Source organism: Heterocephalus glaber, unplaced genomic scaffold (genome assembly GCF_053883595.1).
Source record: "Heterocephalus glaber isolate CG9 unplaced genomic scaffold, H.glaber_assembly_v1.0 deba00000347, whole genome shotgun sequence".
Taxonomy (NCBI): Eukaryota; Metazoa; Chordata; class Mammalia; order Rodentia; family Bathyergidae; genus Heterocephalus; species Heterocephalus glaber.
Window position 1 is genome coordinate 13,822,045 of NW_028258143.1, and position 22,956 is coordinate 13,845,000.

The following is a 22,956-nucleotide window of genomic DNA, read 5'->3' on the forward strand; positions in this document are numbered from 1 at the left end:
GAGAGCCCCATCACCAGCCTTGAGGGACTCGAAAGTTTCAGAAACAGCACCAACAAATTTGGAGGGTGGGGGTGGGTGGGACTGCAGGTGAGAGGAAGCAGGACTCCCCATGGGAGAAATGTAGGTGACCACGTGGACGGTGGGAACATCCAGAGGATAGATGTGGAAGAATGGGTTTAGTGGGAAGTCAAACAATTTCATTTTCAACATGCTGAGTTTGACTTTTCCATGGATCACTCAAGGTCACATGTCTAATTGCACTTAGATGTAGTAGTCTGAGCATCAAGGTGGATGTTTGAATTAAAGATTTAGACTTGGGACACCTCTGGAAGAAGAAGGTAATTGGCACAATGACAGCAGAACATCACTAGGAAAAACAGGTAGGAAGAACATGGGGACTAAGGATAGGAATATTCAGAACATCACCATCAAAAGGATATATCTATACAGCTAGGCATTGTTGGTGCCCAACACAATGCCTGCTGCATACAAAATTCTCATTAAATAAAGTGAATACATGAGCAATACATTTTGAATCTATGAATTAAAAGTAAAGGTGCAAGTATGTAAACAAGTTCTAGGATAGTGGACAGTAGTGACTCCAGTGTGGAGTCTCTGGCAAGCATTTGTTGTCAGTGATCAATGCCCCAACAAATGAAAGGGACCTTCATTTGTCTGGGATGGGACACAGTCATAGGAGGGGGTGTGCGCACACGCAACACACACACATACGTGCACATGCGCATGTGTGCATGTTTTTAATTCTGCAAGTAAAACTGATTTGTGGCCAGGATGAGAACTTCCACTGTAGAGAAAATAAGAGGCAGCTAGACACACGTGTAAATGTCACATTGTCTCTCTGGGGCAAGAAACTGAAAGTGTAAATAAGGACCAAAATGTATATAGATATCGTGAAATAGGAAAAAGTGTTCAAAAGGAAAGGGGAACTAAGGAGGAGGGAGGGGGAAGGGAAGGAAGGAAAAAGGAAAAATGAGAAAAGAAGGGAAAAATGGAAACGGGGCTTGTGTAACTAGGGAGGGAAGGGGAATGGGGAAAAAAGAGGACTCAAGATACATCATGTACAGGTAAAATTTCCCCATGACGAATGTGATCCTGTGTGTCTAAAACGTACTGATAAAATTAAAATAAATAAAGAGGCAGCTGGAAAGTGATGAAGGATGGAAGTCCTGGCTGCGAAAACAGGGAAGGAGCCAAGAGAAAACTAAGAAATGTCAGTTTCAGAAAGAGGAGAAATTAAGATTTAAAATATAAAATAAAATGAAAATAAACTAGGCAAAGGTCTTTGCCTAAGAAAGCATTGGCTCTGAGGAGCTAGATTAAAAGGAGAAACTAATGTGGAAATGGGTCCAGAGCTTGAGGTTGTATGTGCGTAGTCTTCTGCTCTCTCTGGTCGCACATCATGGGTACAGTGCACAGGAGAGCCAAGGAGCCAGACATGACTGCCTGCTGTTTGGAACATTCCCAAAGGCTAAAATCATCTGCAGCTGCCAAACAGACACCACTGGAAGCAGTCCTTCCCCTCTTAAGGCTTGAAAGATATCAAGCATGGACTCATTCTATAAAATATTTATAGGTTTTATTAACAGTGGGCCCAGATAAGTGATGTCACAGCCAGAAATTGCCCACAGAACACAACCTAATTTCTTTCCATACTCTTTTGGATAAGTAAGCATTGCCATGTGAATGTTACTTGCCATTCAGAGTCGTGGGTATATATTGTGGGCAAGGTTTAAATCTACTTCTATGCTGAGGAGTTAATCAGTATGCTTCAAGTATTATCCAAAGTGGGGGCTCTCTTAATTGAGATACTGCTTAGAAGACCAGGAAGCCATACTGTTGGTTGGCTTAATGTGTTCTGAAGGTTAATTTCAGTTTCAAGCTTCTACTGATGAAGGAGCATGCCACTAAATGATCACTTTTAAAGCAAAATCATTTTGTATGAAAAGAATTAAGCTCGTTTTTCAACATCAGTGTTCTCTGGCAAATGAGAAGGAGGAAGGGAGGGAGGAAGAAGAGAGGATGACAGCTCATAAACCTGCAGTCATGTGGAGATAGGAACCAGTACAGGACTATAGTTTCAAATTATTTCAATGCTTGTGAAACCCTGTGATCCAGTTGGCGGTGGCATTAGTTAGAAATATGTGAGTTACTCAGTGCAGCTAATTATCAGTTTTGGGTGTTAGAAACTCCTTCCAAACCATGATATAGAGCTGAAGAACCCTACAGTCACTGCTGTCCTTCCATGTTGAGTTTCTAGTAAATACCAGAGTATTAATTAGGAACTTCCTTCTGGTATGTTCTATTACTCACGGTCCTCAGGTTAGTCATTATCCCTATCTCCAACTAATTTGGCATCTCTGACTCAGCTTATGAGATGTGACTTCTCATGGGAGAAGCAGTCTGCAAAGACATAAGACATCATTACAGGATGTCTGAGCTCAAAGGAATGATATGGCCTGAATCTCAGGGTGTACGTTTCTCCCAGTGAGAGGCCATTTTGTAGCATGTGCACATTGGCTTTGCGCCTGGAAGCTGTGAATGATTATTTTATGTATAGCTTCATAAACAGTGGCATGAGCTTAAACACCAGCCTTCGTGTATTCATCCCTTCATCATTCATTTGTTCATTCAATATTTATCAGGTGTCTGCTATTTGCCAGGCCCTTGGTTACACACAGGATAAAATGGTGAGCTAACAGAATGTGCACCTGTTTGCAGACTGGGAATGAGGTGGTGGGTGAGGAGTTGGACATTAATCAAGTAAAGCTGTAATAGGTCCATAATTACTAACTGATGCAAGATTCCTAAGGGAGATAATACTTATCCATGAGAGAGTATGTACTTATCAGTGAGAAGCAACTTACACTGGGGAATCTGTAAAGGTTTTTTGAGGAAGTGAATCTAGAGTTAATATGTAAAGGATGGAAGAGGATCTGGAAAGTGGAAGTAAGATGTGCAAAGGCCCTGTGCTAGAGGGAATTGTGAAGAGCTGATAGGATTTGGCAGAGTTAGGAGAGGATTAAGAATCAAGGCAAGTTAGATGGATGAAGTCAGATGATTTAAGGACTTGAGAAGCACGGTAAAATCAATGAGAAGATACTGAATAACCAGTTTTAAGTACAGTGAATAACATAGTCAAAATCTTGATCTGAAAAATGTCACCTCGGCTATTACATGGTCAATAATTTAAGGAGAGGGGTATAATAAACATGAGAATACCAGTTAATAAGCTATTGTTAGGCAAGAGATGGCAACAGTTAAAACTACCTTAGTAATAGGAAGATAGAGGTGGATAATTCCCAGATATCTAGGGCTAAATTCAGTGTTGATTGAATTTGCAATTGGTACCCTACAGAACTATAGAAGTAGTGATCTTATTGATAGAGCACTAGTACAAGAAACGACTAGATTTATTGTTTTGGCATGGATGTGCAGTACAAATCACGAGTTTAATTTTAATGTGTTAAATTTAAGTTCCTTTTATACCCAAGAACATGACTCCTAAGAGTAGCTGTGTGGGGCCCCTGGAGCAGCTTTCCCTCCATAGTTTACCATCACTTCACCAGCACTGAGACCCCAGACAGCTGGCTACAGAATCGTACCAAGGACATGGTCTGCCATTACAAGAGTCTGAGGTCTTGCTGGAACTTTAGATGACATGGTCTGGTCCTCTGTTTCTGACTCCCTGTGCATGTCTGTACCCAGTTTATTCTCCCAGGGGCTGAGTGGCTTTAGGAGCCATTTGGGGAATGAGAGACATCTGGGTAGATAGACTCTGTTTCCAGCTGGGCTCTGAATGACTAACTCTGTGATTTGGCCATTGTGATCCCTGTGGGTCAACATTTCTTCCTATGTGAGAGAAGTAATTAAGGTAGATAGTCTATTTTTTTGGCTCTAATGTTCACTAACTCTAGTTTCAAATCTCCACTGATCAAACAGTTTGGAGAATGGAAACAAAGTTTTTTCTAGACAGAGGAAGTAGCCCTTGGCCATTTGTAATCTCTGACATTTGGTTTGCTTACCCAGTGGGGCTGTAAATCACTTATTCTTTCTTTACAATACCTTACTCAGGTTACTTGTCATGTCTAACAATTTTTAAATGGAGGTATCCATGAGGTTTTGTGGGTGGGGAGGGTGTTTGTTTGTTTGTTTGTTTTTGCAGCACAAGAATTTTAACCCACAGCCTTGTGCACACTAGGAAAATTCTTCACCACTGAGCTACGTTTCCAGCCATACAGACATCTCTACTTAGGTGCTTTCTTTGATTCATGGGTCATCGCAGTCTGTAGTAGCTCACTGAGAAGGGTTCTGGTGTGGCATCTTGGAGGGAAAAGAAAGTAGTATAACTGGTATCATATTGGTGTTGTATCTGCCACTGGAGTAGGGTGGCAAGTGGAGGTGCATTACGTGTCATATTTTGTCACGCTAGTTCTGAAATCTGACTGATTTCCCCAGCAGTGTGGCAGCACTATCTGGTGGTTAAAGTAAGTAATTGCTGGATTACACATTCTCAAATAGTAGCTGAAATTGTCTGCTGTCATTGTGTTGTGTTCTAACATTATTTTCTATAATTTAATGTGCATAAATATCACCTGGGCCCTTGTTAAAATCCAGAGTCCTGGACTCCACTTCCAGGGGCTCTGACATGTAGGTCCAAGACACTGACCAGTTGCCTGTGTGGGACCCCCATGGATTAAGTGCATCTAAAGAACATACTTCACTGTGCAGAGGCAGAAGTAGAGATAGACAATGTAGAGAACTGAAGTGGCAATAGTTAGGCCAAACCCTGAACCTAATTACTATGGACAAACAACACTGTTTCTTGAATTCTGGATGTGAATTCTTGATAACAAATTTTCATATATTTGGCTTCTTTTTCCTAAATGTAGAAAGCAGGGTGAAAAATGCTGGTTGAGATCTTTTGTTGATTGCATTCCAGACAGTTAAAGACTTATGGAGCCCCTACAACACTTCATATACACCACAAAATATAGTTCTTAACTGTAACTTTCTTTTAAAAATGGTAATTGATTTGTCTTACTACAAAAATGATACTTGCTCGCTGTAAGAAATCCAGACAATGTAGAAATGTATACCATAAAAAGTGAAGAAATGCCTTCTCCCAAACCTCATGCCTCAGATTTAATAACACCATTAAACAATTGGAACTGTTTGATGATGACCTTTTAGACCTTTTAACGTGTTTATATAAATCTTGTCTGCCTTTCTGTGTGTACACATTAATACACAAATAAATATTTTTTCCATTCAAAAAGGAGAAATTTGATATTAGGTCCCAGGCAAAGATTGAAAGGAGCCAAAAGTAAAGATTTCTCCTCTCCTCTCCTCTCTCTCTCTCCCTCTGCTATTTTTCACCTAGAAAACTCTCAGTTATCATTATTAACACAAATTAATTGCACAAACTAATGGGTTTTACTGTGAGATTTCTATACAGCATGTATTGTGCCTTGATCATGTCCACTTTCTCCTTTACTCTCACTTGCCCTCCTGTCTCTTAACTCTTCCTCTGTTCTCCTTCCTCTTTCCTGATAGTCCTTTTTGACTATAATAATTTTTATATATTATAAACATATTTCCGAATAACACACATTTATTTTCTCCCTGGTCTTTTATATGTGTTGATATGGTTCTTTTTGTCTGACTATAAATCCCAATTTTATTATTTTATATCTCACAAGATTTCTCACACAAGAATGGGTATGAGATCCTTGGTACAATGTCTGCTGATGCATTGTATCACATTTTGAAGTGTTCTGACATTACACTGGATCATTTTCCCAGATACAGCATGTAATGTGAATAATATTTCTCATTTATTCCAAAAATGTTTGTTGAGTACCTCCTATGTGCCAGGATTAAGCATCCATCTGTACCAGGTACTAGAAACACAAAAGTGAGTAAATGAGAAGGAAAACCATGTTTACTCTACCCGTTATGTAGACTATCCAAGTAAAGATAAGGATGTGGTGGAGGGGGTGTATTTTTACCCTAGAAAGGAATTTTGTGGATTTTTAGGAAGAGCATGAAAATCCTGGTACATAATTTTCTTCCCTTCACATGACATAAAAGTTTGAGAACAACCTGATGTTTCTTCTCCAACCTTGGATGGAATCCAGTTAGCACACATCTGCAGTTCAGATGCAGGGTGGGGCCATCCAGAAAATAATTCCCTCTGAGGATGATTCAAAGTACATGTAAGGGCAAGACTAAGAGGTTAGTATTATTTCAAATGGAGAGCAATATGCACATCGAGATTTACAAGGAATATGGTGAGCTTTATTGATTTATTTGTTAGGGCGGTGAAGTATGAAATAATGTTTTTTGACCAATGCATAGGTGGAATGTGAACTCATACTGCAAATGCAATGAAGGTTATATATAAGCTCTGTTTTGCATGAGGTACCCTTGGTGGGTTATGTATAGAGCTCTATCATTATACATAGACCACCATTACTGACAAGGCAGCTCTTAATAGCATGGTTACATTATCTGGATATTGAGAGCTCCAGGATTTATTTTTCTGTGGCATAACTGCCTTTACTATTAGAGTTTCTTATAAAGCTTGTGTAATGAAATAATTAGAAATAAATTGCTCACATCCACATTGGCAGGATAAGCTCCTTAACAAATCACCACTTCACAATCATTCCAGATTGAGCTTCTGGAAAAACACCCTTGCAAACTTTTACAAGGAAGAGTGAAGATCATATAGGTTTTAAATTTAATTCATGATACAGTAATCTTCCAACGACGGTTGAGCTACACTTAATGAGCTTAGCCTGTGTGCAATTAAGATGTTCTGAATTGGGGTGAGAGAGAATGGGGGGAGGGTTTCCTTCTTTTCGATTAATTTCTTACAGGCAGACACTGCTTTCCCTCTGCTCCCCTCTTCCCGCCAGTGGAATGCTCTGCTGTGGATGGACCTCCTAGATTTGGGAAGGAGAAAGAGGCAGGTTAATTATACCTGCTGCTCTCCATCCCCATCCCCTTCACCCACCTGTGATATGCAAGGGGTGCCAGGAGCAATTAAATGTAAAACTTGCCAGATGGGAGAAATTCTCCACACTGGTTATTCTGTGAAAATTTGATATTTTTGCATAAGAATTCAGATAACTTAGGGTCTATGATTTGTCTTTAAGAATGCAGGAAAAATCTGTGTGAATAGTGTATGGAGTCTTTTCAAGACTACCGTTAGAGGCTTTTTTCAATCTACAATTATGTTTTATCTCTTTGACTTGATCCAGCTTTCCCCAATTTCATTCGTTTATTTGGGTGGGCATAACCGTCACAATTTTTCCATATCTCAGTAAGAACTATACTATAATTTATTTACCATCTATTTTTTTAAGTCAACTCTTTTTAGCTTAGTATAACCATAAAAATATTAAACAAAATCACATGGTTGAAGGGTTAGTTTTACTGTTTATGTTCTAATATAGAATGATATTGATGCAACATTACTAAGGTACAAGTACATTCTTCTCTTAACTGTCTAAAATCACTCCTCAAAAATGCCAAGTGGTACACATCACACTCTTTGAGGCCCCCTGTTTTCATCCAAGTTTGGTCTGGTTGTGCCTGCTGAAGTTTGGGACAGGTTGTGAAGCAGCTGTAGTAGATTCTCTCTCCTTGTTCTTCTGTCTTCCAACTTCTGACCTTCTGCAGCTGACCGAATACATCATGTTCCTCTTATAACATTGACCCTCCACTTTCACACTGCTTTGAAGAGAGTAGTTTCCGAATTCTTTCCAGGTTAATAAGGAGGCCCTGCATGCTTAGCTGGACAGAAAATGAAGATGCTACTTAAGCTCTTCTTCCTAAATTCCTTTTGCTCTGCCTAAAAGTACATGAGCATTTCCCCCTTGCTTATTCTTCCAGTTTTCAATCCAAGTGAGCACTGATAGTCACCGTTTCTTATTTGCTTAGCGAAAACAAAAGAGTGAGGTTGTTGGCAAAATTCATTGCATCAGCATTGACCAAGAATGCAATAAGGTTGTTGAAACATCTTCACTGTGCTTATTTCATTTGTATGCTCTTCAGAGTCTACTGATACACTTAATATTTTGAAACTTTGATCAATCCCCAATAATTTAAATTGGCTTGTGGCAAATAGTAATGTAGTTTGAGATTGGTGACAGACTTTCTATTTGATTCTTTCTGTATCATTTCGGCAGTATTAAGCTGAAGTAAAGGATACCAGAGATGCATGGGTTTCCAGTGGATGGTTGTAGATATATGAGAAAGCTCAGAATATAGAAAAGAAATTTCATGACTCAAAAATTCAGGACATGACCTTTTTCTGTAGGAATTTTGTTTTATTTTATTTTATTTCATTTTATCTGTTAGATTTCATTAATATCTTTTATTCTGGGGACTCCAAAACTGTTATATCTGGTGTCTTAGATATTTCTGCCCACTTTTCTGGACAGAAACAGACCCAGAATTTATTACAATCCTATCTAGAGCTGTGACATTGTGTGTATTCATCTACAAAGGAACCAAATTCCCTGCAGAAATGGGATATATCTTGACAACTTCCACTTTTCTTTATGTGCTTAATTAACCCTCCCCTCACTGGTGTCTAGTGCTGCAGTAGATCAGCTCTTAATGATTATGCTGTTCGGCCTTTTGTATTTGTGGTCCTGGTGTGGTCTAAAGGAGAAATGACAGGAGACAAGATTTGGAAGATATGTAAGGTCCAAAAGCTCAGACTTTATTCTGTAGACAGTAGGAAGCCAGGAGAAAATTTGAAGCAGGAAAGTGTGGTGAGCAAATCCATTTCAGAGAACAGCTCTGGTAAGGATGAGTTGGGAGCCAGGTAGACTGGTGAGGAAGTCCTCCCCACAGCCTTGATAGTAGCAATGAGAATGGGGAGAAGAGGATCTATTTCAAATGTACATCTGAGCAACAAGACTTGATGGCGCAGAGGGGCAAAAGGGAGACAAGGGGTTATTGAGGATGACCCCCAGATTCCTGGTTTATGTGAGGGAATAGATGAGGATTCTGCCCTGACATGTTGGGATTTGTATACTGAGTTCAGAATTTGTTCCCATATTTTGATGCCATTACCTTTATAAATTCATATATTTTGTTAAGTTTGAGTATACTGCCCATAAGATGTCAGTTGTCATGTATTGGAGTTAGTTTCTCATTTCTTAAATTAATTTTATTGGTACATTTTAGGCACACCCTATAATGACATTCATCATTGGAAATTTGTACCTTTACATAATCTGTCTTGGTTCTTATTTTTTCCCCATTACCCTGGGAATGGAGTTCCTTTTTTTTGGTACTGGGGATCAAACTCAGGTCCTTGCCCTTGCGGGGCAGGCAGTGGCACCACTGATCTAAATTCCCAGTTCTGGTTCCTCATTTTTGATGCTTGTATTTTGTAAATTCATTCATCTTCTAGATGTTCACTGAATATTTATTGCACCAATGCCTGATTTTGCTGCCCAGTCCCACACTGCTAGTACCTAGACACCTTCCCAGGCACTTTTTATGGGCAGAATCCGCTTCCTGACTTGGATTTACCTGGCACACTTTGAAGTGCCCCCCTATTCTGTGCTGATCTTCTAGACATGGGAAACAATTCCCCTTTTGTACTTCCTGTATTCATTTTCATACCTACTCTTAAAAAATGACTTTTAAGCTATTATCTATTTCTTTTTTGGATGTTTAAATATAGGGCGTATTCATTTTGCATGGCTCACTTCAAGGTTGTCACCACCTGTGACCCTCTTTGCTTACAGCATTGCTAACATCCTAGACAATTACCAAAAGAATATACTTTCGGAACATATGAAACTGGAGTGGGCAAGTTCTGAAATTCCAAAGACAAAATTCGATTAAGGGGAGCAGTATGTTTATAGAAAAGTATCCATCACTTCAAACTGTAGTGGAAGTTGGAATAGGGAAATTTTCCACCTAGAAAGGGCTCTTCTTGGAGATGTGGCTCTACTAGGGAGACTGTTCTCCCTATGTCTGCGGTGCTATAACAGCACAGCAGCGTCACTGCAAGAGAAGAATGGGGACAGGGAGTGACTGAGTTTGTAAATTTGAGGTTTAGAAACCCTATAGAAGAGTTTGAAATCCAGAGGGCATTGCAGTCTATATTCACGGGATTTCAGGAGCCCTTTAAATATTTCTGGGCAGAGGAATGACAGTTCACTTGGCTTTGAGAAGAAAGTTTAGTGAATGTTCTCTGCAGTTGTGTGGCTTTTATCATCATAAACTTTGAAGATACCTTTCCTTTCTCTAAAGAGAGTACAGAGAACAGTGAGTTTTTGGCTTGTTTTTAGTAAATTTTATTTTTAAAGCAGTTTTAAGTTCACAGTAAAATTGAGCAGCTACTACAGAGATTTACCATATACTCCTTGCCCCTAGACATTGACTGCTTCTCCCATTGTCATCATTCCCCATCAGATTGGTACATTTGTTACACCTGATGAGGCTACATTTGTATATTACCACCCAAAGTCTATAGTTACACGAGAATTCACTCTCTATGTTTTACAAGCTGTGCATTTAGACGAATATATAATGGCATGTATTCACCATTATAGCACCATATAGAGTAGTTTCACTTCCCTAACCCACTATGTTCTGTCCAGTTATCCTTCCTTCTCCCTTAATCCTTGGCAATCACTGATTTTTATTGCCTCTACAGTTTTTCCCTTTCTACAATGTTATATAGATAAAAATATAGTATGTTGCTCTTTGGAATTGTATTCTTTCACTTGGTACTATGTATTTAAGAGTTTTCCATGATTTTTCATTCCTTGATAGCTCATTTATCTATAGCAGTGAATAATATTCCAGTGTCTGCATGTGCCACAACTTACTAATCCATTCATCTCCCAAACATTATCTTAGTTGCTTCCTGCCACCACCGATGTGGCTGAAAGGTGACTGAGTGAGACAGGAGAGTGAGAGATTAAAACAGACAAGCCCGCTGCAGACAGGCAGGCCTGGGGACGCCATAGCAACGTCGCTAGCCCTGCGGAACACGCCTAATCAGCCTGCTGCAGACAGGCAGGTCTGCGGAAGCCTTAGCAACGTCACGAGTCGCGAGGAAGGCGCCCAATCAGCCCGCTGCAGACAGGCAGGTCTGCGGACGCCTTAGCAACGTCGTGAGTCGCACAGAACTCGCGGAATCAGCCTGCTGCAGACAGACAGGTCTGCGGAAGCCATAGCAACCTCGCGAGTTTCGCTGAACTAGCCGAATCAGCCTGCACCCTGGCAGCAATCCACTGGACACCCCACACCCAGCCGACTGCTCTGTACAGCCACCTGCTTCCACACTACAAAGACGCAGAGGACACCGGACCACCAGACCACTGTACTGGGTAAGTTGGAGTCATCTTCACCTCCCATCAGGACCAGGGCTACCTTCAGGGGAAGGGCAGCTGGAACCTGCAATACAACTCTGCAGAGTTCAACCCTACAGGAGGACAGGGAGCTCAACTTGGGACTTGCAGCCAGAAATCTGCCTGAATCTCATGGGTCTGCGTCTAGCTTGCGGAGACTCATTGACTTATATCTGCACACTGCTACCCACATTGTCTATTGTGACAGCAGAGACACACCGTGAAAGAGGCCCTTCATCTTCATTGTTATTTTTTATTCCCAAAATTAGTATTATTAGGAGTTTTTTTCTCTTTTCTTTTGCTCCTCTTATCTTTAATTTTTTCCCTACTCTTTGCAAATAGTTGTTTTTCTCTCTTTTCTTTTCTTTTCTTCTTCATTTTCTCTTTCCTTTCTCTCTCTCTTACACTCACTCTCTTGCTCTCCCACATTGTTCATCTTACCTATTTGTCCCTGTTTTGGTCCTCGTTTGGAGTTCTTTATTTTCCTATTATTCTCTTTTTCCTTCTCACCTGTGTCCTCTGGCCACACTGCTAACCTTCCCCTATCCTTCTTCCCATCTGTCCCTCCCTCCCCAACCCCTTCTAACTCCCCATCCCAAAGGGTAAAGTTGTTATATTGAAGAGTTTATTCACTATATGTTGGGTTGGTCCTCGTTCTTGATTTAATTCACACAGCTAAAGGTGATAGATTAATAACTACCACAAATTGTCATTCTTTAAGAGGTATTTGATGCAATGGTGTTACTGATTGTATCACTTGGGGTAAGGTGTCGTGATTGATCCAAACAGTTTTCCTTCCTGGTATAATGAAAATGAGATAGCCTCAGAGTCATTATAGACTCAAAACCTAAAGAACAGCTATATCCAGTAGACACCTCTGAGAAGCAATCATTCCATAAGGGTTTTAAATAGATCAACAAAAACACTTACAATAAACAACTTCATAATATCAACCCAGAAACTAAAACAGGGAAACTACCAAAAACAAAAATGAGAAGGCATTTAAGCAAGTCACAAACCCAGACTTCCACCCCACAAAAGCCAATTTCTGGGGGAAATGAGGTGCAAAAGTCTGATAATCAACCACCTGGAAACCCTGAACTGATAGCACGGGAAGTAACAAAACAGATGAATGAGGCTCTAGAAAAATTCAAAGCAGAAATAATCTCCCAGATATCCGCAGAGATGGTGAGAAGAGTGAAAGACATGATTAAAGGATCTAGAACAGAGACAGATAAAAAAATAGATGAGCTCAGAAACATGCTGGAAGCCATGAATACCCAGCATAAGAAAGAAATGGAAACCATGAAACAGATTCAAACAGATATTTAGGAGATTAAAAACTCCATTGAAAGCATGCACAGCAGATTAAGAGAATCTGAAGATAGAATATCAGATATAGAAGACAGGATCGCGGTTAGAGACCATGAAAATAGAGATTTCTTAAAAATAGTAAGGGACCATGAAAAATCAATCCAACAGCTGGTAGATGATGCAAAGAAGAATAACATAAGACTGATAGGAGTCCATGAAAAAACAGGAGAAAGCACAATTGACATAAAAAAACTGTTCACAGAAGTAATAGTGGAAAACTTCCCAGACAGAGGTAGAGAATTGGACATACAGATAAGTGAGTCATATAGAACTCCAACTAGCCATGATCAAAAAAAATCTACATCTAGACATATAATAGTCAAGATCCCAGAAACCCAACAGAAAAACAAAATCCTACAAGCAGTTAGAGAAAAGAAACAAATCACCTACAAAGGAAAGCCCATCAGAATCACAGCAGACTTCTCAACACAAACCCTCAAATCAAGGATGGCCTGGAGTGAAGTATTTCAATCCCTAAAAGAAAATAACTTCCAACCTAGACTGTTGTATCCTGCAAAATTATCTTTCAAAATCGATGGGGAAATTAGATACTTCCATGACAAAGAACACCTGAGATATTTCATGAACACCAAACCAGCACTACAAGCAATTCTAAACAATATCCTAGAAAAAACAATGAAGGTCACAACTCCATGAGGCCCAACAGAGGGAAGATACCAGGCAAGGTAAGACACTAAAGGGAAAGGGGGAAAAAATAAGAAATAAAAGAGCCAACAAAAGTAAAACATCATGACAAGGATAAATCAATATCAATTATAACCCTCAATGTTAATGGCCTCAATTCACCAATCAAAAGAAATAGACTGGCAGAATGGATTAAAAAGGAAAATGCAACAATATGCTGTATACAAGAAACACACCTAACTCAAAAAGAAACTCATGAATTGAAAGTAAAAGAATGGAAAACAGTTCTCAACACCACAGGAACCCAGAAAAAAAGCAGGGATAGCAATCTTATTTGTAGACAAGGTAGATTTCAAACCAAAACTAATTAAGAGAGACAAAGATGGTCACTACATCCTTGTGAAGGGAACAATCCAAGAGGAAGAGATGACAATCCTAAATATATATGCACCAAATACAAATGCCCCCAACAATACAAAATAAATATTAATAGACATGAAAAACCAAATAAACACTAACACAATTGTAGTGGGGGAACTCAATACCCCACTGTCACAAATAGACAGATCATCTAGACAAAAAGTTAACAAGGAAATTCTAGAACTGAACCAAGCTATTGAACAAATGGACTTATAGATGTTTACAGAGTGTTCCACCCCACAAAATTGGAATACACATTTTTTTTGGCTGCACACGGATCATTCTCCTGAATAGACCACATGCTAGCTCATAGGACATACCTAAGTAAATGTAAAAGAATTGAAGTTACCCCCTGTATATTATCAGACCATAGTGCAATAAAATTGGAGATCAATAACATAAGAAACTGCAAAACCCCAACGAACACATGGAAACTGAATAAAACCCTCTTGAACAACCAAGCGGTCACAGAAGTAATTAAAGAAGAAATTAAACAGTTTCTACAAGTAAATGAAAATGCCAGTACAACATACAGGAATCTATGGGACACAATGAAAGCAGTTCTATGTGGGAAATTCATAGCAGTGAATGCCCATATTAGGAAAACAGAGAAAATTCAGATAAATAACCTAATGCAGCACCTCAAGCTCTTAGAAAAAGAAGAGCATAATGAATCCAAAGCTTCTACAAGAGAGGAAACCATAAAGATCAGGGCAGAAATCAATGCAATGGAGACTAAGAGAACAATACAAAAAAATCAATGAATCAATGAGTTGGTTTTTTGAAAGAATAAATAAAATCGATAAACCTTTAGCCAACCTTATCAAAAAGAGGAAAGAAAAGGCCCAGATACATGCAATTAAGAATGAAAAAGGTGAAGTCACAACTGATCCAACAGAAGTCCAGAGGATCATGAATATCTACTTCAAGAACTTCTACTCCAATAAAATGGAAAGCACAAAAGAAATGGGCAGAAGATATAGAAATTCTAAACACCACAGTTACAAAGAATGAAATTGAAAACGTAATAAAATATTTACCAACAAAGAAAAGCCCAGGTCCTGATGGCTGCACTGCTGAATTTTACAGGACATTTAAAGAAGAACTAACACCATTACTCTTTAAACTCATCAAGGAAATTGAAAGGGAACCAAGGCTTCCAAATTCATTCCTGGAAGCAAGTGTTACTTTGATTCCAAAACCAGGGAAAGACCCAACCCAAAAAGAGAACTATAGGCCAATCTCCCTAATGAACATAGATGCAAAAATCCTCAACAAGATACTGGCAAACAGGATACAAAGGGTCATCAAGAAGATCATACACACTGACCAAGTTGGATTTATCCCAGGGATGCAAGGATGGTTCAATATTCATAAATCAATAAATGTAATATACCATATTAACAGAGTCAAGGACAAAAACCATATGATCATCTCAATAGATGCAGAAAAAGCATTCGACAAAATCCAGCACCCATTCATGATAAAAACCCTACAGAAAATTGGAATAGAAGGTCTTTATCTTAACCTGATTAAGGCTATCTATGAAAAACCTACAGCCAACATCATACTAAATGGTCAGAAACTGAAAACTCTCACACTAAAATCAGGAACAAGACAAGGATGCCCACTAGCACCACTCCTGTTCAATATAGTTCTGGAAACATTTGCCACAGCAATTAGAAAAGAGAAAGAAATAAAAGGAATAAAGATAGGAAAAGAAGAAGTTAAACTGTCATTATTTGCTGATGATATGATACTTTACATAGAAGATCCAAAAAACTCCACCAAAAGACTTCTAGACTTAATTGACAGATTCAGTAGAGTAGCTGGATACAAGGTTAACACTCAAAAAACAATAGCCTTCTTGTACACAAATAACAGACTCACTGAGAGAGAAATTAGGGAAACAATTCCTTTTACAATAGCATCCAAAAAAATGAAATATCTAGGAATTAATCTAACAAAGGAAGCAAAAGACCTCTACACTGAAAACTACAGCATTCGGAAAAAAGAGATCAAAGAGAATGGAAAGACATCCCTTGCTCCTGGGTAGGAAGAACCAATATAGTGAAAATGGCCGTACTTCCAAAACTACTATATAGATTCAATGCAATGCCAATTGAAATTCCAACAATATACTTCACAGAACTAGAGAAAACAATCCAAAAATTCATTTGGAACCAGAAGAGACCTAGAATAGCTAAAGCAATTCTAAGCAACAGAGACATGGCCGGGGGTATCACAATCCCCAACTTGAAACTATACTACAAAGCTACTGTGTTAAAATCAGCATGGTACTGGCAAAGGCACAGACCTGAGGATCAGTGGAATAGATTAGAAGATGCAGAAACAACTCCAGACATGCTCAGCCACCTCATCTTTGACAAAGGAGCCAACCACCATCATTGGAGGAAAGATAGCCTATTTAATAAATGGTGTTGGAAAAACTGGATTTCAACCTGCCAAAGATTCAAAACTAGACCCATACCTATCGCCATGCACTAAACTAAGATAAAAGTGGATTAAAGATCTAAATATTAAGACAGAAACAATAAACTTGCTGGAAGATAAGTTAGGTAGAACTCTTGAAGACATTGGCATAGGAAAAGGCTTCATGAACAAAACCTCAGCAGCATGGGAACTAGCAGAAAGAATCAACAACTGGGATCTCATCTTATTAAAAAGCTTCTGCACTGCAAAAGAAACCACCAACAGAGCTCACAGTCAACCTACAATATGGGAATAATTTTTTAGCAGCTGTACCTCAGACAAAAGACTACTATCTAGAATATATAAAGAATTGAAAAAAATCAGACCCCCCAAATTCAAAGACCCAATTCTAAAATGGACATCTGCAATGAACAGACATTTCTCAGACAAGGAAGTAAAAGCAGCAAACAAATATATGAAAAAATGTTCAACATCACTCATCATTCAAGAGATGGAGATGAAAACAACACTGAGATTTCACCTCACCCCAGAAAGAATTGCTGGTATGAAGAAATCAACAAATAACAAATGCTGGCAGGGTTGTGGGGAGAAAGAAGCCCTTCTCCATTGGTGGTGGGAATGCAGACTGGTGCAACCACTGTGGAAGCCAGTACAGAGATACCTCAAAGAACTAGGACTAGAGGTCCCATTTGACCCAGCTCTTCCCCTGCTGGGTATCTTCCCAAAAGAATTAAAAGAATCATACCACAGTGATATATGTGCACCCATGTTCATAGCAGCACAGTTTGTAATAGCTAAAGCTTGGAAGCAGCCCAAGTGCCCATCAAGTGGAAATTGGATAAAGAAAATGTGGTTTTTTTAATGAAATGGAGTACTACCCAGCCATAAAGAATGAAAAACTAGAGTCATTTATAGCTAAATGGATGCATATCGAGGCCATACTCTTAAGTGAAATAAGTAGGATACACATGTGTAAATACCAAATAGTTTCACTAGTGTGAGAAACTGATAGTGTAAACAAGGGTTAAAATGATTAAAATGAATAATTGATAATTTGAAATAGAAAAAAAGGTCCAAAGACGAAGGAGTGAAGGGAGGGGAAGGGGAAAGGAAAAGAGGGAAAGGAAAACCTATGAGAAAAGAAAAAAAAAATGGGAATGAAATCTATGTGAATATGGAAGGGGAGAGGGGGTGAAGGGTGCACATGTAATGGGGAAAAAAAATAAGAACCAAGATATATCATGTACAGGTATAAACACCCAGTGATAAATGTAAATGAATTGTATACCTAAAATGTACCAATAAAAGAACAAAAAAAATAAAATAAAATAAATGAAAATAAGAAAGAGAGACAAAGAGATATAATAAAGTATAGGTGGGACCAGGTGGGGCTCTAACTCCTGATGGGAGGAAACAACCACCAAGCAAATGGCTGCACATTTCTTTATAGTGGTAGAGTTAGGGGAAGTGTAGGGGGAGATAAAAGGGGCTGGCTGATTGGAACAGGAAGAGCAGCTAGGGTCTGCAGGAGATAAAGCTTACTGACTGAAAGGAAGATAGTCCTCTTCTCAGCCGGACCTCCCTCTGCCACACCCTCTTGTCACCTGTTCTCCCTCTGGGCCCTGCCTCATCTTCAAGAGGAAGTGAACAAGATGGAAAAGATTCCTGTTCCTCATTCCAGGCAGAATCTGCCTCCTCTGGGGGAGGAGGTGAGTTAGGCCTGGCCATAGTGATCCACAGGGCAGTGCTCCCAGCAGCTTCCAAATTTGGGATGAAGTTGTTATTAATATGAATAAAATGACTATAAACATATGTGTAGGTTTCCATATGGGCATAAAGTTTAAATTCTTTAGGTGAATGCCAAGAAGCATGATTGCTGTTTGTTCTTCTATTATATCATAGAAATTTTACAGTTTTGTGTTCTGTATTTAGCTCTCTATTCCGTTTTTAATTCATTTTTTTGAAGAATGTAAGGTCTCTCTAGATTCCCATTTGGAAATGTGGATGTCCAGTTGTTCCAGTAGCATTTGTTGAAAAGATTGTCTTTTATTCATTGTATTTTCTTTGCTCTTTGTCAGAGTTGATTATAATTATGTGAGACTCTGCAAGGACGCGAGTTTGATCCCTGGTACCAAAAAAAAACCAAAAAAAAAATAACAATTATGTGAGATTCTTTCTGTGTTTTCTCTTCTATTCCATTAATCTGTTTGCCTGTCATTTCACCAATAGCATGCTTTTTTTGTTATTGTAGCTTTAAAGTATCTTTTGAATTTTGGTAGCGTCAGTCCTCAACTTTGTTCTTCTCCTTCAATACTGTGTTTGCTATACTGAATCTTTTACTTGTCCATATAATTTCAGAATCAGTATATTGACATGCACAAAATCGCTCGTTGTGATATTGATTAGAATTACTTTGAATCCAGAGTTCAAGTTTGAAAGAACTGACAGTTTTGACAATATTGAATCTTCCTGCCCTTGAACACAGACTATGTCTCCATTTATTTAACTCTAGAATTTATTTCATCAGTCTTCTAGTTTTCCTCATATAGATATTATATGTATTTTGTAACATTTAGACCTAAGTACATCATTTCCGTATTGATGAAGTGTTTGCATTAGAATCATACCACAAAAGCATTGGGCACCACACATCTGGCTTACAATTATGTTGTTATTTTCCCAGCACAAGTGAATTCCACAAAGAAAATATTGATATTAGAATGAAGGGTATGATCCAGAAGTTTCAAAAATTTCTGAGTTATAGTGCTTGCAGGGATCTTATAGAGAAATGAGATTGTTAAATGATGTTTGGAAGAAGGAGTAGCAAATAGTCAAGGTTTTAGTCACCATATAGCAGGTAGAAATCTGAGTCCTAAAATCTGTCTCTACCATTTGTTCTGGAACACAGTCTAGGCATGTGTACTTATTTAAAGCAGCCACATAGTGATTTTGGTCAAAGAACCTTCAAATGGTTGAAATTGGAGACAATCATAAAGGTACTTCCAAAGATATCAACCTTTGAATCCAAGAAGTACTGTATGTTGTTGCTACTGACAGAAGTAAGTGGCTAACTGAGCTGTCCAAGGGGAGAGAAATATGAATTTGGAGTAAGCATTCAGTGATGAGATTTTTGAGGAAGTATCTTACATGCAGTGGGAAATGAGCAGATCTTTTTTATTGTTTTTTCTATGCTTAAAATCCCACCTAATTTATTTTTTCCTATATAATAGAGTGGGCCCATCTGCCTTTCTACCACATTTCGCACCATTTCTATGGTGAAACCTTCGTGTCAGACTCAGCAGTCCTCTCCTTGACCCAACCAGCCATGTAATTTGCCCACTCTGTTGTCTGTGGCCATAATAATTCATCCTCCTGACATTCTTCCCTCCCTGATCTCTCCAGACATGAATCCTGTTCAGTCTTCAAAGCCAATCAAATCTCATTTCCTTTGTTAAACCAACAGAACTCTCATCCCTTTCTAATCATAGTTCTTTCATATTTGCACTTTCATTTGGCCTTAACATTGTCATTTAACTTTGACGTATGTAGGTGTTGTTTACTAATTTATGTTATAAACATGGAGGATGGGAACCTTAGATTAATTCCTTTCTTTGCCCCTTACAAAATCTAGTATACAGCCAATTTCTAAATATTTTAGGACAAGGTTGATAAGAGGCATTTGTTGAAGTCAGGCAACTCAATGAATCTGTTATTAGAAAATGTGAAAGAAAATCTACAGGGATCGGACATCAGCAAGTGAGAGGAGGAGGAAGCCCAATGATGATGTGCTGAGGTTTGGAGGCAGAACCACGCAGGGGCAGCACATTAGCAGCCCTGGAAAGAAAACTTTTTGAGAAGGCGAAAGTGGCTCCCATTCTTTATTGATTCAAAGCTTAAAAGCACATGTGAGTGAAAACATATATTATTTGATAGTAAAACAGAGGATGTACAAATTTACATAGCAGATTGTATATAAAATAACTCCCTCTTCCATTCAGATTTGAAGAAATATTTATTGAGTGCTTACTGTGTGCCAGACACTGTGGATATGATCTAGCAATATTACAAGCAGGTTTGTTCTTAACTTCTACAGTGGACATCATTGCAATCTCCATACCCCTTTATTCTCCCTGAAAACTGAGTTATATTATTTTAGGTGGCATTAAGGAGCATGTGGCATTCGTTTACATGGAAATCTGAGCACATGCAAATGTGTGATTGTGCCTTCCAGCCTAGTTATATCCCTAAAAAATGGATTACCTTTTTGCTCATCCTACACGCTTCAGTATGGAGATCCTTTTTATTATATGAGAAAATAAAACAAAATTTCATAACAAAATAATGGGAATAACAGTAGTTAATACAGTGTCATTACCTTCAAAGTAGTTACTCAGAGACAGAAAAGATTCTCTTATGAAGAAGAAACAAGATAATAGCACAAAACCTTTTCAATGAACTAAGAGAAACTAGTAGTATAAATGAAATTTATATAAACATATATATTAAAACATTTTGTTACAGAGAAATAGGGAATTATTTAAACTTCTCCTTACTTCCTATTTATCTATCTTCTATTTTTCTCTTTGTGTTAAGTGAAATAAATCAGACACACAAGCTTAAATGTCACATGATTTATTTATATGAGACTTTTTTTTTTTTTTTTTGAGGCAAGGTCTTGCTTTGTAGCCCAGGCCAGCCTTGAACTCATGGTGATCCTCCTTCTCAGCCTTCTGAGTGCTGGGATTACAGGTGTACACTACCATGCTGGGCCAGAGATCTTTTTTTATTCACATTTTTTTTTGGGGGGGGGGGCTGGGGATCGAACTCAGGACCTTGCCAGAGATCTTTTTTTAAATGATAGTTTAAAAGAATACAATTGACAAGAAGTAAAGTTTGAATTTTAATCTGACTGATGGTTTATTTTATAAAATTTTTGATAAAAAGCCAGCAAATTTTCTGTCATTTGAAACTAGAGGTTTTAGACAACCACTTTTCTTTTGAACCATGTATAGATATTTCTAGACTCTGCTTTTTCTTCCTGCCAGAGACATATTGAAAAGCAAAAGATTTACCCTTTACCAGGCAGGTGACTGAGAACTCATTTCTTCCACTAGGTTCTGTTTGGTTAGGAGGCATATTAAAAGAGTTGGCAAATTGCATAAATGAATCTCATTTGTTACTTTCAGGTCAATTGGCATCTTATACATTCAATGACCTGCAATACTTGCTTTGTCACATCTCATAACTTCTAAGCAGACTTCTCCCTAGAGAAGAGTTAGCCAAAATAAAAATGTAATCCTTGAAGTCTTACATGGGATGTATTTGAGAGGAAAAAAACTGAAGAACAAATTCATTTTGATGATCAGGCATTTTAAAAAGGCTAAAAATACATTAGCCAAACTTTTTAAAGTTATTTCATTAACTTCTTGAAATTGCATACACATTAATAGGATTTTTATTATTAATTCTTCTAATTTGTTTATAGGAGGATTTGAAAGGGTCTTATTATTTTCTTGAGTCTAGCTATGCACTGATGAGACTCATTAGGCATAATGGAATCTGGCAATTCATCACCCAGATTAAAAGCCTTTTCCACATAACCTCCGTTTAGCCTTTATCTTTAGAGACACCTCCTTGGCATCAATCAAAGGCATAGTGTAATTCTCCAGATTTCTCAGTAACAGAATCTCTGTGTGGCTAGGCATGCCCTTCCTCTCACCCACATTTACATGAAGACTCAATTCTTTGGATTCAATTGAAGTTGTAAAAAGTACACACAGTTAAGTTGTTTGGATAAATGCAATCTTGTCTTTTCTATCATTTCTTTCCCAAGCTTTTTCTGGTCATATTTCTTTAGTTGAGCCTTGTTCTTCAGGGAACTATCAGAAATCAGTGCCCTTTACAAATGCTAAATGGCTCTTTCTTGTTATGAATGGAACATTAGCCACCTAAGGTCTCCTGTCTTCTCCCATCATGACTAATAGGATTGTAATTTCATCAAGGTCTCCAGTGACATCAGAAACCATACCAGTTAAACTTTAAGTGGATTTGGATGTCACCCGATCTCTGAGATGGAATTCAAAGCCTTATCTGTTTTAAAAGTTCAGAAGCCGTGATGTCCAACCACTAAACCAACCACTTTGACCCAACCGAGGTATCTCTGATGGGACAGAGGAAATGGAAATTAATAATTTGTTTTAAAACACTTTAAGCAAAACAAAATGTAGAGAGTCACAAATACTTGTATTTTAACCCTTTTCTACATTTATAATCTCTCCTTTCTGTTTCACAAATAAATCAGAAGAAAATATTTGAGTATTATGTAAGCCACTGTTCCTATGTGCAAATAGCTATTAATTTAGTGTTCCTATTTGAAAGACTTTTGCTTGCTTTTAAAATTGTTGTTCTTTAATTGGAATCGACTTGTCTGTCTTCCATATTTTCAGCCTAGCCCTGTGTTCATGGAAGTCAGATGAGATGAGAGGAGTGTTGTTGAAGTTTCAGAAGAGAACCAATCTGTACGGCAAAAGCGAAGTCTGCCTCAGTGTTCTATATAGCTAAATACTTACAGTTAGTTCCATGACTCCCTTGATGAGAGTTGTCCATGCATCCCATTCCTCTCATGCCACATCTCAGCAGTTCTTTCCTTAGC

At 38.3% G+C, this 22,956-nt stretch overlaps 1 protein-coding gene across 12 annotated transcripts in view; it reads left to right on the top strand.

Moving 5' to 3' along the window:
* Nckap5 (NCK associated protein 5) overlaps nucleotides 1-22,956 on the top strand; it is a 915,317-nt gene that overhangs the window by 170,575 nt on the left and 721,786 nt on the right. The window contains exon 1 of one of the 12 annotated variants that reach the window (XM_087195908.1): nucleotides 92-11,390. The exons of 10 other annotated variants lie outside the window; for them this stretch is intronic. The gene's annotated coding sequence lies outside the window, so the exon portion shown is untranslated. Of the gene's footprint in view, nucleotides 1-91; nucleotides 11,391-21,147 lie in introns of those variants that run through there. One more of the 12 variants, XM_021236821.2, reaches the window with a different exon arrangement.